Source organism: Myodes glareolus, chromosome 8, assembly GCF_982192425.1.
Source record: "Myodes glareolus chromosome 8, mMyoGla1.1, whole genome shotgun sequence".
Classification (NCBI taxonomy): domain Eukaryota; kingdom Metazoa; phylum Chordata; class Mammalia; order Rodentia; family Cricetidae; genus Myodes; species Myodes glareolus.
In genome coordinates this window covers 4755847-4771995 of record NC_142033.1, presented here as the reverse complement: position 1 = coordinate 4771995, position 16149 = coordinate 4755847, and the positions used below count along the sequence as shown (strand labels likewise).

The following is a 16149-nucleotide window of genomic DNA, read 5'->3' as shown; positions in this document are numbered from 1 at the left end:
GTCTGATTCTGGCAGTGGCTCCATGGCGTCTCTCTCAGCCCTTCTTTCTCCCAGCATTCAGTTCTGTCATCCCCGCCTACCTAAGTTCTGCCCTACTATAGGTCCAAAGCCGTTTCTTTATTCATTAATGGCAATCACAGCATACAGAGGGAAATCCCACATCATGAATTCTGGAAATAAAATGTGTGTGCCTCCACCACCCAGCATAATATATTTTTTATAATATGTTTTAGAACTGTGCTTTTAAAACAGAATCAGTATATTTTTATGGACCTGATAATGGTCAATAAAGGATATATTGGCTATTATTTGGTGAGTGATATCTTATATTCTCAGAGTTAAGATGAGGAAATGGATAAAAATGATCTTTGGAATGAAACATTTTCTAGAATACATTCTCCTTTTTCAGGTCAAAAAATTTGATTTACTGTCTCTCATGATTATGATCAATGAAATGAACTAACATGCAATATTTAATAACATTAATCTGAGCCTAGGATTCAAAGTGTTGCATTTGTAAGCTTTAAAATTATACTCATTGCTGAATTACAGTATAACAGAAAACAAATAGTGAACAGTCTTACTTTATACAAAAGCTCATTTTTTATATTTATATTATGATTTTTATTGTTTTTATTAAGCTATATATTTTTCTCTGCTCTCCTCCCTTCCTTCCCCCTCCTCTTCTACTCTTTCTCTGATGATCCCCCATGCTCTCAATTTACTCAGGAGATCTTGTTTTTTTTCTACTTCCTATGTAGATTAGATCCATTTATGTCTCTCTTAGGATCCTCTTTGTTGACTAGGTTCTCTGGGACTATGAATTATAGACTGTTTTTTCTCTGCTTTATGTCTAAAATCCACTTATGAGTGAGCACATATGATATTTGTCTTTCTGAGTCTGGGTTACCTCACTCAATATGGTGTTCTCTAGATACATTCATTTGTCTGCCACTTTCAAGATGTCATTATTATTTTCTGCTGTGTAGTACTCCATTGTATAAATGTACCACATATTCTTTATCCTTTCTTCAGTTTAGGGGCATTTAGGTTGTTTTGAGGTTATTAGTTTCAATTCTCATAGTTCAGATGACCAATTATCTTAACTAACCATCCAATTCTTTGTTTTATAGTTAAATCAAATCAACTGTTGAAGGGTTTGTTTTAGCTCTAATGCACACTGAAACCTGAGAATATATTTCCCAATATCACAAAGAACTTGAGTCAATTGTTTTCCTTAATTATATACCTAAACAATAGTATATAGGGCTCCTCAGGACAAACTCACAAGACCCAGCTGTGCTACACTTCCTTTGTCTTATTTTCTATCCTCTGCAGCCCCTGTTTTAACAGGGGCAACACTATATCCAATTGCTGGGGAAACTCCTTCAGCCAATGGCCTTTGAGATACTGGATCAGGTTGGGCAAGGCCAGGTTGGGCAAGGTCTTGGATACTAGAAAAGTGCATTCTCTCTCTCTCTCTTTCCCTTTCCCTGTCCTTCTCTCCTTTCTCTCTTTTTATTTCTCACACTCTCTCTTGGCTACTGGATTCAGTTCCTGTTCCCCTCTCATGCAGAAGACTGTGATCTGTGAGTCGACCCCTAAATAAAGAACCCTTTATTATACTCAATTCTGAACTAGTGGGACTATTTTATAGCATCTTTCTATATCCTACCTTTGCCTATATTAATTTTTCCACTAAACTGAGCTCTATCTAATTCCTTATTACATTTGTCAAAAACTCTTAATCATCAAAATTCTATTTAAACTAACACTATACTGTAAAATAATTACTTAAACAATACAACTTAATAGGAAATCATATTCATTATAACTGCCTAATAGACCATGATATTTCCATGAGATAATAACACTACATTAAAGGTAGTAGGGATTCCCTGATACCCATTCACACAATGTCACACACCAGAGAACAGTGACAGCAGCAAACATGTAAAGGCACAGCAGTAGCAAGAGCTATTCTGGGGCCAAATTTGTCAGGGCCTTGCCTATCAAATAATCACAATCAGTGTCTTGCATTCTGGTGAGCCAAATTCCTGTAATTCAGGTGCCATCTACGTTTCCTCAGATATGAGCACACACTGGTAAAGTTTTAGTTTTTTTTTAATGTCAGTTTAACTCAAAGAAAGAGGAAGAGTGATTTTAAAATGTCTCTTTTTTGTTAGAGCTAATAATTGTACATAGGTAATTGATAAGAGGATAATCATGATACAAACTAAGGCCACATGATTCTTCCAGAAGCCCCATGATGAGAGATCAATTCCCTGGATTGTCAAGAAGTCTTCACCAGTACATCTGTAATTGAACACACACAAAAATAATATCAACATTTATTCATACATTCACTGTTACTTCCTTTTAAATATATAATGATATACTTACTCTTTTGTTATATATTATGTCAATCTAAACTACTTGAATCAGGTCGCTTAATTTCAAAAACCATGCAAAGAGGTGTAGGTGCTACATCTAGAGGAAGTAGGCTTAGTAAACTTAGCTGAGTTTAGACTCACACTAAGATCCAACTTTGTAGTCTTCACCTTGCCATTCATTTCTAAATCTACAATGCTGCTCTCTTCAAGAGGCAAAGGCAGGGACGGATAAAGGACTTGTTTCTCCTGAAGAGGAAAACTGCAGCTTCCTAGTGACACTCACAGACATTCTAAGAGAGCAAAGCTTTGTGCAATTCTGCTGACTCAGCACACAGTCATGCAAAACAAACAAACAAACAAACAAACAAACACAGCATCAAATTCTAGACCAAGGACCAGAGGAGACTAAGGGTTCCTGACAGGATTCAATCAATTGCTGTCAGATCCTGTACTAGCGGAGCAGTGACCTCCCTGGATGCTCAGCTATGGAACAACCCCAGGAGCCCAGGGCTACAGGCAGAGCCTGCATAGCAGGTGGAGCACAGCAGGATTCAGGGGCCATGACACAGGTTAGAAAAGCAACTGGTTCCAAAAGTTCCGGATAAACTACAATTACTTTCTGTATATCTTCATCCCTATGTGTCTCCATCTCTGTGTATCTCCTTCCCTGTTTGTCTCCAGTCTTTTGTGTCTCCATCCCTATGTATCTCCATTATCTTGTATTTCTTAGGATTTAGCAATTCCCAAATCACTGGAAGGGAAGATTTCTTCTTCTTGTAAGAACAATAGTTTTGTTAGTATGAAGACTGTGGATGGCTCCCCTTGCTTTCACTTTACCCAGTCAAGTCCTCCTGATAAGAACTGTTAAGGAATTTATATTAGAAGGATGCCAAACCATATCAGAAGAAAGAAAATGTCAGAAATAAGATATTATCCCATTTTCTTATCAGTAATTCAAATATAAATTTGCGTTGAAATTATTCATTATTATTTTGAACATCCATGAGAGTTTAACAAATCAGCATATTCCTCTCATTTATATATAAAAATCAAATCAATAAGAACAATCTTAGAAAACAAAGGTATTTTCAAGGCATTAGACAAAAATAACATTTCCATCTCAACATAGTGAAATGCGTGTTTTTCATTTCAGGACAAGTCTTCTGATAAGATACTGTACCTACACATATGTGTGCATGTACACATGCACGTGCACGCACGCACACACACACACACACACACACACACACACACACACACACACAAACACACTCACAGGCACCAGTCTTTGATTTCTTGAAGTCTTCCAGGGAAATACTGTAAAATCTGGCAGGCAAAGTTCACTCATTACAGTCCTTGCTGGCCTGACAGTCTTGGGCTCTGCTCACAGGTACCAAAATCTATACATGTAGAAACTGTATGCCCTGTAAACTATTAGAGTAGCCCATGTCAAACTCAAGTGGTCTGAAACAAGGAACTCAAATCTACAATCAAGGCACCAAAACCATTTTTAAAGGCCCCCAAAGCCCTTTCTGCACATTTTCTACACCATGGAGCAGTAGGATGGAAATAGAGCCCCCTGTGCTTTAGTTACAATGACTCACTCTGGGGAATGGGTACAGGGCAGAGTTAATCTTGAAAGGATTCATTTCTGCTCTAACCCTAGGAACATTCTATGTCCCCATAGTGACACTGAACTCAAGCTTACATTACAAAGTTCTGACATCTACTGACTTCTGCTGTTTTGTGTTCTGGACAGAAGTTTTGTCCCAGGAGTTCATTGTGCAGCAAAGCCTGTAACACAAACAGAAACAGGGAAAGGCAAATAGTTTAACATTTCCATAAGTTTCCAAAGGATAAATACAGCTATAAATTCAAGCTCAATCTTTACTGTAATTCTCAAAAATAATTTTAAACAAACAAATCCCACCAAGTTCAGTTTGTCCAACAAAGCAGTCCCCTCCCCCACAGTCAGGAGGCTTAGGATTGACAAGATGGTGTTTCTCAACGACTAAGAGGTGGACTCTCTAACTAGACACCCCCAGGTTCCTGCTTCTCTCCCAATCCATAACCACATAAACATCGTAATTGAACCCAAACCATTGATTTATAGTAAAATTTTTGTTTGTTTTCATCAAAACCAGTTGTGATTACTAGAGTAAGAAAGTCTACTGAGACACATTTTACTGCAGAGAAAGCTTGGCAAAGCCAGTATGACTCTGGATATTGCATAGTTTCTACTTCTTTTAATTACCTGATATAAACCAAATATCTTAGTCCCTGATCTTTCCTTATTTCCTTATTGATTATAATCACAACTGTTTGCTTTTCATCATGTCATCTACTTTTTCCCTTTACTCTGGGATTCTTCTTACTCTTTGTTTCTGTCAAATACTACATGACCAGAGAAAATCCCAGATGACTCACCGACCTTTAGCTAAAACCATCAGGAAAGTTCTCGTTATTTTCTCATGAAAGACAAATCCTGGGTAGCATCTGATTATAGATTACATCTAGGGAAAGACTTGGTTGGGAATCATTTCATTTGCAACAGTTAGAGAACCCAAATACAGTGACAGACAGGACAACTTACTGTAAATCCATAATGTGGAATGCTAAAGTGCTGAATCCATGAGATCTCAGGTAGAAAGTCTTCTGGATGTAGTGATAGACCTGTGATATACTACAGAGGACAGAACCACTAATTAGGACCAGTCCAGTGACTTTGAATTCTAGTCAACGTCTTCCTTCTTCAAGACCTTTCATCCTTCTGATGATTTCTGCTCAGATCACTTTTTTAAGATGTTCTTACAGTTAGCTCTAAACATAGTTCCTCATTCTGCAGGGCCAAGGCTCTTTGTGGTTTTTTTTTTCTGTTGTTTTTTTTTTTTTTATCCTTTCTCCACAGAAGACACACCTCTTACAGATATTATGCAGTCTTTAAAATGGTAGGCTGGTGTGGGAAGTCTTCCTGTATATATGTTGCTTTTATTGGTTAATGAATAAAGAAGCTGTTTGAACTATAATAGGGCAGAAATGAGCTGGTGGGGGGCAGTAAACTGAATGCTGTGAGAAAGAAAGCAGAGTCAGGGGGTGCCAGGTAGCGGCCAGAGGCGAAATATGTGAGCTGCCAGCCATAACCTTGATGGTAGAATATGAGCCTCATGGTAAAATATATAATAATATAAATGGTTTAATTTAAGATATAACAGCTATCTAGCAATATGCTCAAGTGATTGTCCAAGCAGTGATTTAAATAATACAGTTTCTGTGTGATTATTTCAGGAGTCTGGGTGATTGGGAAACAAACAAGCAGCCTCCCCCAACAGCAGGCAACCTATGAACATTCTTTAACTTTAAATACACCCATCTTACATATTTAAAATCCTCTTTGGAGTCCTTATAATCTCTAATTTATGTAGATATTATGAATGATGAATGAAGATGAACAAGGTACTGTCTTGAAGATCACAATAGACTTGCCTTATACAGTCTTAAATACAAAAGAGTGACTGTGTGTGCATGCATTCAGACTGCACCTGGCCAAATGCTTATACAGAAAAATACAACATTTGACTTCATAAGTTGTTCTCTCATATGCAAATTCTATAGAATAACCAGTTGTCTCAGTTCTGTAGGGAAAGGGAAGTCTCTTGCTTGTTGGTTCCTGGCTGCCTGGCTATATTAGCCCCAAAATAATCACAAGGAAACTATATTAATTAAAACACTGCTATATTAATTAAACTATATTAATTAACTATGTTAATTAAAGCATTAGCTCTAACTTCTTATTAACTAACTCTTACCTCTTAATTTAACCCATTTCTAGTAATCTGTGCATCACCACAAGGTCACGGCCTATCAGCAAAGTTTCAGCACGTCTGTCATTAGTGGAGGCTTCATGTTTTCTCTGTGACTTCACCTTCCTTTCTCCCAGCATTCACTTTACTTTTCCCCACTTCACTCTGTTCTTTTGCCCTATCACAGGCCAAGAGAGTTTCTTTATTCATTAACCAATAAAAGCAATACATAGACAGAAGGTCCTCCCATACCACAGTTCCTTTCCTTTGTTTGTAATAAAACCCCATGACAAACACTAAAAGTCAGGAGTTTTTCAAAGTACAAATTACAAACATAATGGGAAAGAAATGAGGGAAAAAAATCTCATTCACAAAAATCTCAAAAGTGGAATCTAACCAAATGAAATACTTGTTCAATAAAAAGTTAAGACACTGAAAAAATACAAGATAAACAGATCTCCCATGGTTATAGATTCATAAGGATAAGAATCATGAAAATGTCCATCCTACCAAAAGCAATCAACAGATTCAATGTAATCCTCATCAAAATTTCAATGCGACTCATAGAAATTAGAAAAATACTAAATTAAACATGGAAATAAAAAAGAGCCAGGTTGGGGAAACAATCTTCAACATCAACAATACACTTGTCAAAGGTATCACCACAACCCATTGGTGACAGAATCCATGCCCCTGTTGTGTGAGTAACAATGAATCCTACCTATTGATAAGAGGCTTTCAGTGGGCCTACCTGCACATCTGAGAACAAGAACAACTGGCTCCAGCAAACTTTACTACCCCATGTATCCTTCTCTCATAAAGAGGACAACATGCCATTTGCTCGGGTAGAACCACGATCCAATTCAAAAAAAGGATCCTTGAGCCTGAGCATGTCTTCCCTCACAGGTGTAGCTGTCACTTCTTGGGCACATGCACTCTACAGTTTACCCAAGTATTCAGGTCTCTACGTCAGTTTTATAAGCACATTTAGCAAAGGTAAAAACAGAGTGATCTCTACGAACTCCATGTCCTTTAGGTTATGAGGGATTGTTAAGGTCCTTTTGGGAATTAATTTTAAAGGCTGCCTGGATGATCCAAAGGGGATAATTGTACTTGCTCATCAGAGAAAGGTTTCTGGTTTTTGTTTGTTTATATGTATATTTTGTTTCCTAGGTAAGGTTAAGACTAGATACTCATCAAAAAAAAAAAAACTGTTCAAAAGCTGTTTTTGTTACATTGACAAGTTTTTATTGTCATGATGTAAATAATAAACAAGATGTTTGAATGTTACTTTTAAACATTTTCTTTGTACTGAGACTGACTATTTCCCCTGGGTGATGATGTCAAAAGCTTTTTATTTGGATGAAATGTGACCCACCTCTTTAACCTTCTAAATTGTCCTTTCGGTTAATATCACAACAAGGGGGAACTCCCAGGTCCTTTTCAATTTGTTTTGTAGTCTTTTAGCAGTATTTGGTTCCCAAGGAGAAAACCATGGGCTATAAATTTTAGCAGAGGAGTCTGGATGAAAACTTTGTAACCTAATTGAAAGCAAAGTGGAGAAGTGGAGGAGAGATCCTCGATACCATTGAAGAGAAACTGATTTTAGTTTCTTTTGTGGGAAGTCCTGTGGATACCCCAACATAGGAGAAATATAACGTTCATGTCTCTCCATCTGAGGAGGTGGTGAATTCCTACCAGTGCATAATTAAGTGTTCTCTTTTGCTTTTTGTTTGTTTGTTTGGTATTTGTGGAAGTTCATCTGGATTCCTTCAAAGGGTTTGAGTTCAGATCTCCCATGTGTATTTTTTTAATGATATCCACATCCCTTTTTCTCTAATGTCACGTAACACATCATTAACACATATTCCTCATCGGCACACTCGTGTGTAGGCTCCAGCTAAGTTTGGTTACTACTGTTGTGATGAAGACTCCATGACCTAAAGTACGGGAAAGAAAAGGTTTATTTGGCTTTGCCATCATGACCACAGTCTATCCTTAAGAGAAGCCAAGATGGAAACTCAGGGAGGAATCTGGAAACAGGAGCTGAAACAGTGGCCATGGGGGGATGCTGCTTACTGGCTTGGTACCCATGGCTTCTACAGACTGCTTTCTTTACAGCCCAGGATGACCTTCCCAGTGTGGTACTGCCCACAGAGGGCTGGGACCTCCCATACCAATCATTAATAAAAGAACACATTCTCCCCTACAATTGTCTATAAGTGAATTTGAAAGAATACTTTTTAAAAAGAGGTTATTTGTTTTGTTTTGTTTGAAACAAGGTTTCTCTCTGTAGTCCTGGATGTCCTATAGACCATGCTGATCCTGGGCATATGCCATCAACTCCTGAAGAGGTTCCATCTTCATTATGACCAAGGCTTATGTCAATTGACAAAAAACTGACCAGCACAAATACCACACAATTATAACTTCTGTTTTCTATTACCTATAGCCTGAGTCCCCATGGATTTCTTATAAAATATAGACTGGTCAGAGTTTGCTTTCTCGATCCCACCTGGCCTCTCTGATCAAGAAGACAGAAGCTTCCTTTTGCAGGAGATAGTGATTAACACAGACCCACCACAGCTCAACATACAGAGAAAAAAGAGAACAGAGGATCCAGCCCTGAATGGGACATCTGGATATCACTCCCCCTCCCAAGGATCAAGGATCATGATGAAGAGAGGCTAGAGAGACTGTAAGAGCCAGAGGCAGTGGACAACTACAACAAGACAGTGCTTTCCTTTCACAGCAGGACAGTGACACATATGAGTGCAGAGCAGTTGTGACAGCATGGGCATCACCTGTACAAGATCAGGACAGACAAACTCCCTGCATGGAGGGAGAGATGGACATGAAGTCCTACCCCTACCTGAGAAGCTATTGTCAGTTGGTGGTTGCTAGTAGGTGAGAGACAGTTTTCTTTAAGAATGTGTCCCCTTAGAGCCTGTCCAGAATGGTAAGAGGCCATCTTGGCAGGGAGGCATGGCAGCGGGCAGCAGGCAAGAAAATTGGAGAGTGCAAAGCAGAGAGGGAAGAAGAGGAGGGATGAGACTATGAACACCCAAAATACTTCCCCCTGCCCAGGGATAGACTTTCCCCATCAAGTCTCTACCTCCTAATGGTTCCAGAACCTTTCCAACAACACCACCCACTGTGAAAGAAGTACTCAAGTCCCTGAGCCTTAGGGGACATTTCTCATTCAAAATGCCACAGGGAAGAATTTGGAAGAAAGAAATTGTCATGGACTTCATCAAAACACTTTATGTACATTTAAGAATCCCTCAAACAAAAAAATATTAATAACATATTTAGTTTTACAATACTGGATGACCATACATATATGGCCATATAAATAGGAATAAAAACACAAGTTAGTACTTTCTCAATAGCATAATCTGCCATTGCCAAGCTACACTACGCTCTTGCACTAGCAGAAAGAACATGAATATTAACACACTACATCAATCATTCTATTTACTTGATAGGCTTTTTGAGAAAATGTTGAATCTAGTTCCACTAATCAATTGATTCATTTATGTTAAGTGTGTAATTCATGGGCATGAAAGACTAAGACTGGGTAACCAGTTATAGACAATGTTCAGAAGTGTGCTAATCCTGGAGACAGATTAGTATTTAATAGTCTGGAATCTTCCACTATTTCTATCACTTTTCAGAACAACTGAGCCCTGACATGGACTCCTGGTGATAAACAATTACATTGACCATGACTTTTGTTTTCCCACTAGAGACTACTGAATAAACCAAATCACCTATTCTGAGGTTAAAACAACAGGCAAGTTTCTCACACTGACATGAAAGGAAGATAGCAGTCTCTCTTGTTGTGGGGGATCAATCACACCACTGTCTTGAAGTTATAATTTATTATGATTTTGTAATATGATCCAAAGAAATGTCTGATAAGAGGCTCACAAGAAAGGGCATGTCAACCACATCATAGGACTGACATCAGAGCAGTAACCACAAAGCCTAGGAAAAAAGAAGCTCGTCTCTTCTACAGACTATAAAACGCTTTAGTATAAAGCCTCAAGTCCCAAGTCCTGATGTGTCAAGCAGGTTACATATGCAAGAAGCAACACAAGGAATATTTTCTTTTTAGAAAAAAATAATTTATACTCACCATAGTGAACACAAAATATATGGTTATGAATTGTGTTGGTATAGCTGCTGCATTCTCCCCTGCTCCTATAGACAGTGGCAGGGAACTAGCAGAATAAGCCAACATCATGACAGTAAATATCATAGTGAAGAAACCTTTCACATCTGTGTTTATTCCTTAGAAAGAAAAAAAAGTGGGGTTAGTCCAGCTACTAAAGTCCAGGGTATTGTACAGTTTTCAAATAATACTTCAATTCTCAAAGAGACTAGAAACAATTTTAGAGCCACCCTACTACTCTGGCTCTAATTAATTGTTTCCTTCCATGTGACTATGTAAAATTGACTTATTTTTTAAAGATTTATTCTATTTTAATTCATGTGTATTATAATGTGTGTCTGTGGGAATGTATGCCATATGTGTGAAGTTGCCTTTGAAGGTATCAGATCAGAGGTTACAGACAGAGAAAACTGCCTGATGATGAAGGTACTGGGAATCAAATTTGGGGACTGTCAGACAGCAGCATGTGCTCTTAACCAATGAGCCATTTCTACAGCCCCATTATATGGCTTTATATTTGTACTTGCCACAAGCACTTTCCCATATTAAAGTCTATTCTCCTCTGTGCATAATTATGAGCAATTTATGGGATCTTTTATACATAATCATGAGGAATTTATGAGATCCTGATGTGTACAGCTCCAGTCAATACAACTGGCCAAAATTATGCTTTCTTCTCTTACAGGAGAAATATCAATAAAAAACATTCTTGTCCTCATTTCCCTGGGTTTACTATAATTGCCTTAGTTACAACAAAATCAGATCAGAACTGTGCCAGTTAGTTTTTGTTAATTTAACATGAGTTAGGGAATTATGGAAAGAGGGAACCTCAACTAAAAAAGGACTTTCATTAAACTGAACTGTAGGCAAGCCTGTGGGGGAATTTTCGTCATGAATGATTTATGTAGGAGGTCTTAGACAACTGTGGATAATGCCATCCCAGGGCAGGTGGTCCTGGGTTCTATCAAAAATAAACCTGAAAAAGACATCAGGAGCAATCCAGTAAGCAGCGCTCCTCCATGGCCTCTGCTTCACTCCCTGCCTCCAGGTTCCTGCCCTGCCTTCCCTTCTTCATATACTCCAAGCTGTATAAGAAAAGGATAAAACAACCTTGCGGTGGCTTTAATATCTAGATGACAGGAGGTTGCCTCCAACTTTAGTTTTTCTAGGAAATCACCAAACAAATGCTATGGAGAAAGGCAATGAGTTTCACAAGCTGATTTGTAATCTTTATGAAGCTAATGTTATGAGACTTGCATAGTCCTGTGTTTTATAATAGTCACAAGGACACAGGTTAGAGCCTGGGGAAGCTGAGCTCCTTGTCTGATTGTTTTAAAAGTTATTGTTACTGTCATGGTGTGCATGATACATGTCTGAGTATGGCTGTGTATGTGCCATGGTGTGTATGTGCCATGTTGTACATGTGGAGTTGAAGGACATTTTTCTGGAGGGATTCTCTCTTCCACTATGAAATCTGGTTATCAAATTCAGGTTCTCTGGCTTGCAGGACAAGCACATTTTCTGTAACCATCCCATGGCCTAAATGACTGGCTCTGAATAATCAGTCTCCTATAAAACAAAGTCTAAACTTTATCAGTGCTTATATTTGAAAGTGTGTGTGTGTGTGTGTGTATGTGTGTGTGTGTAAGAGAGAGAGAGAGAGAGAGAGAGAGAGAGAGAGAGAGAGAGAGAAAGTGTGTGTGAGAGTATGTATTTGAGTGCAAGAACATATGTGAGTGTGTGTGTCTGTGTAAGAGTATATGTCTGCCAGTCTGTGTCTATGTCTGTCTGTGTATGCTGTGTGTGCATTTATGTATGTGTATATGCATGTGTGTGTATATGTGTGTACTTGAAATGTATGGAAATTCTTAACAATTAGTCTAGGTTTAAGCTTAACCATAATGAACAAATGAATCTCTGCACATATTTCAAATAAATATATATTTATTATATATATTATATAATTTCAGCAAACCTCAAATTCAGTAGCCTCTTTGAAAGATTTTAGCATAACACACTGTATATGTTTAAGTACTTTTACACACCTACATATGTATGACATATTATTTGCTTTTCTATATTTTAAAAACATATAGAGATAATTAAACAGAAACACATATACAGGAAAATATACAGCTGGGCTAGAGAGATGGCTCACTGAATAAAAGCATTCCTATTATTGCAGAGGCCCTGGATTCTGTTCCCAGCACCGACGTGGTGGCTCACATTCTCCTGAACTCCAGTTAAAGAGGATCTGATATCCTCTTCTATCCTCCCCAGGAACTGCACTCAGTGCGCGCGCGTGCGCGCGCACACACACACACACACACACACACACACACACACACAAAGAGAGAGAGAGAGAGAGAGAGAGAGAGAGAGAAAGAAAGAAAGAGAGAGAAAGAGAGAGAGGCAAACACACAAAGGAAAATTATATTTCAATATATATGGAAGGATGCCTCTAATGATTTTGCTCACTTAGCACTGTCTAAAATGTGCGAGATACTTATTAAGTCATTACACTACACTAAATCTTTTAGTAAAAGCACAGTTTCATAAAGAGCTTTTGTAGTATTTTGTGAACAAGTCTTGAAGAATCTCTTCACACTGAACTCCTGATTTGATGGCACACAGTGAGATGAGCTTTTCTACTCATACTTTTCTACTTTAGACTCGCCGCAGTTGTACAAACGAAAGCATGCCCCCTCCCCAAGAGTAAAGATGCGTTCTCTTGCTTTTTCGCTTACCTGCTATGCTGAATACTATAACAGTAAATATAATACTTGGGAATAACCTCCTGGGCACCAGCTCAGCCAGCAATTTCCCAAGGAAATACGATGACACTCTGTAGTATCCACTGGTATGCTCATGTCTAGGAAAACAAAGATCACATTATACATCCTTAGTTAGTCCAGAAGACACAGGGGAGATGCTGGCTACCCTGACTTCTGCTACCACAGAGAGCCTCACAGGACAATGTACCCTATGCTCTGGGCTGACTCCCATACATGTCCCCATCTTAGGGACCAGCATCTCTAGGCCATCATCCTTATGACATTCTCACTATGATTCTCCCTATCAGAGAACTCTCCCCTGTTTTGTCCACTCTGGGCACACAACAGCCCTCCAGGGAAATAACCTGATGTGCCCACTCCCCCCAGAGTTTCTTCCCCTCTGAAGCTGGCTCGCTGAGAAACAGCTCATTCATATTTCACACCAGAAAGTGGTCATGGAGACTTCTCTCCTTCCAGTTCTTATGAAGAAGGTGACACTGTCACTCTGAGGTCACTACATCCTTCTCTTCCGCTACTCTCACTTTAGGACATATGTATTCCTTCAATAATCCCACTTTATAACCATGAATTCTTACCAGTACCAAATCTAATCTTCTCTTCCTGGTATCTTTCTCTAAGCCATTCTAAATTCCAAGTTCTTCACATCCCAATGTCTTCATTGTATCTCTAATATTTGTTTTCCTTTTTGAGAATAGACTACCAGTACAGGCTGGCCTCAGACTGGATATGTAGGCAACAATGACCTGCCTCCTCCCCAGTCCCAGGTGCTGGCATTACAGAAATACAGTCATTCTCAGGGTTTTCTGGTACTGTGACTCTAACTCAGGGTTTCATGCACACAGTAAGCACTCTACCAACTGAGTGAGACCCTCAGTTCCTCTGTGTTAACCCCTCACCTTGGCAAGTACTTGGAGGCAAATCTTGGCCATCTTTAAGAACAGTTAATTCTGAGCATAGGCCACCAGGAAAAATTTCTTGAATGTTTGAAAAACACAGGAGATAAAACAGCACATTTCTACACTGCTGTTGTCTGGCTCTTTCCAGCCCTCCATCAAGAAGAGGACCCTGATTCCTGTGCAGCTGTCCGTCTCCAGCTCCAGTGCTGCTGAGCCCACTGCACCCAAGCTCTATGAAACCCCTGACATCCTTCTCTGGGGTTTTATGAATTTCCTGTGATTTTCAGTACCCTACTACTGTGTTGTGTGCAGCACTAAGATCTGAAGGCCACATCCCAAATTTGACACATTTACTGAACAGTAGGCCCCTCTGTTCTTGGTTTCCCGTCTATTTCTTCATTAATATTAGTAATCTCTTTACATACTTCAAAACACTTAGTGACAGAACATTGATGAAGACAAGTTTTCATAATTTGTTTACTTTTCAATTAAACAAAAAAGAAAAAAAGGAAAAATACTGGTATTTCATGAGATAACACTCTAGATCCAATGATGAATATAATCAGCTTGATCACCAGTCACTGATGCCTGCTTCTGGAGCAAGGCTTACTCACACAAAGCGATCCCTGTCAATCATGAAGAGCTCCCCTGTAGTCATGCCTGTGATACATTCAAAGCTTGTGAGCAAGAAGAGCAAGGCAGCTCTGCAGGGAGAGAATGGGGGCAAAAGCAAACAGCAAATTCACATTAGGATACTTTCTTTACAAAAGAGTTTGTTCTATAGATTACATAAAATCACATAGATTTTTCTTTTTTAAAAAAGAAGATGATGACAAAGAAACAATACTGGAGAGATGTCTCAGCAGTAAAGAGTGCTTTTTGCTCTTGCAAAGGACCCAGGTTTAGTTGCCAGCACCCACATGGTGGATCATAATCCTCTGTCACTCCATTTCCAGCAGATAGGATGCCCTCTTCTGCTTTCCATAGGTCTCAGGGTACACACATGATGCATACACATCCATGCAAACAAACATTCATACACATAAAAATAAAATAAATATTTAAAACATAGAAGAAAAATATAGAACTGTTCTGGTTAAACAGGTCAGAATGTAGTCCCATGAGCTATTTTCCTCTATGTCTCCACAGTGGTATGTATTAATTGAAGTGGGTCCTCTAAAATCCAACAATTGGATAATGACACTTAATGTAATGATCCTTGATGTGGAATACCCTTCTGTATATGTGTTGCTTTTATTGGTTAATGAATAAAGAAGATGCTTGGGTCTATGATAGGTCAGGACAGAGCTAGGTGAGAAAACTAAACTGAATGCTGGGAGAAAGAAAGCAGAGTCAGTGAAACACCATGCAGCTGCCCAAAGGAGACAGATGTCAGAACCTTGTTGGTAGGGACATGACCTTGTGACAAAATATAAAATAATATAAATGTATTAGTTTAATATGTAAGAGTTGGCTAGGGGTGGGACAGATCTAATGGGAGATCACCAAGGCCAGTTGGAATGGGACTGATGGAGCATGTGATCAAACCGGACTCTCTGGATGTGACTGACGGTAGAGGCTGATTGAGAAGCCAAGGACAATGGTGCTGGGCTTTGATTATACTGCATGGACGGGATTTGCGGGAGCCTTGTCTGTTTGGATGCTCACCTTCCTGGACTTGGGGGGAGCGGGGAGGACCTTAGACTTCCCGTAGGGTAGGAAACCCTGACTGCTCTTTGACCTAGAGAAGGAGGGGAAGAGGGAGTAGGGGGAGGGGAGGGAAGTTGGAGGAGGGGAGGAGGAGGAAATTTTTAATAAAAATAATTAATTAGTCAATTAATTAAAAGAATTGGCTAGAAATACACTAGAACTATTGGCCAAACAGTGTTGTAATTTGTATAGTTTCTGAGTGATCATTTTGGATCTGAGAGACTGGGAAATGAGCGAACAGTCTCCACCAACAGATTGGTGTGCCAAAGTATGCCAGTCAAATTCACACAAAACCTGAGGAAGCTTGGAAAGAGATTCCTGGCAGCTCAGACCCAAAATAATCACTCAGAAGCTTTATTAATTAAAGCACTCCTTAGC

General features: G+C 39.0%; 1 pseudogene across 1 annotated transcript in view; it reads right to left on the bottom strand.

Moving 5' to 3' along the window:
* Positions 1–2106: 2106 nt before the first annotated feature.
* The window catches only part of LOC125408668 (ATP-binding cassette sub-family G member 3-like), a 53589-nt pseudogene continuing 39546 nt past the window's right edge, over positions 2107–16149 (bottom strand). Inside the window, exons 11-16 of the transcript XR_015738519.1 lie at positions 14676–14765; positions 13118–13242; positions 10335–10489; positions 4987–5076; positions 4102–4187; positions 2107–2316 (exon numbers count right to left, since the gene is read on the bottom strand). The product of XR_015738519.1 is annotated as an ATP-binding cassette sub-family G member 3-like (transcript). The remainder of the gene's footprint in view (positions 2317–4101; positions 4188–4986; positions 5077–10334; positions 10490–13117; positions 13243–14675; positions 14766–16149) is intronic.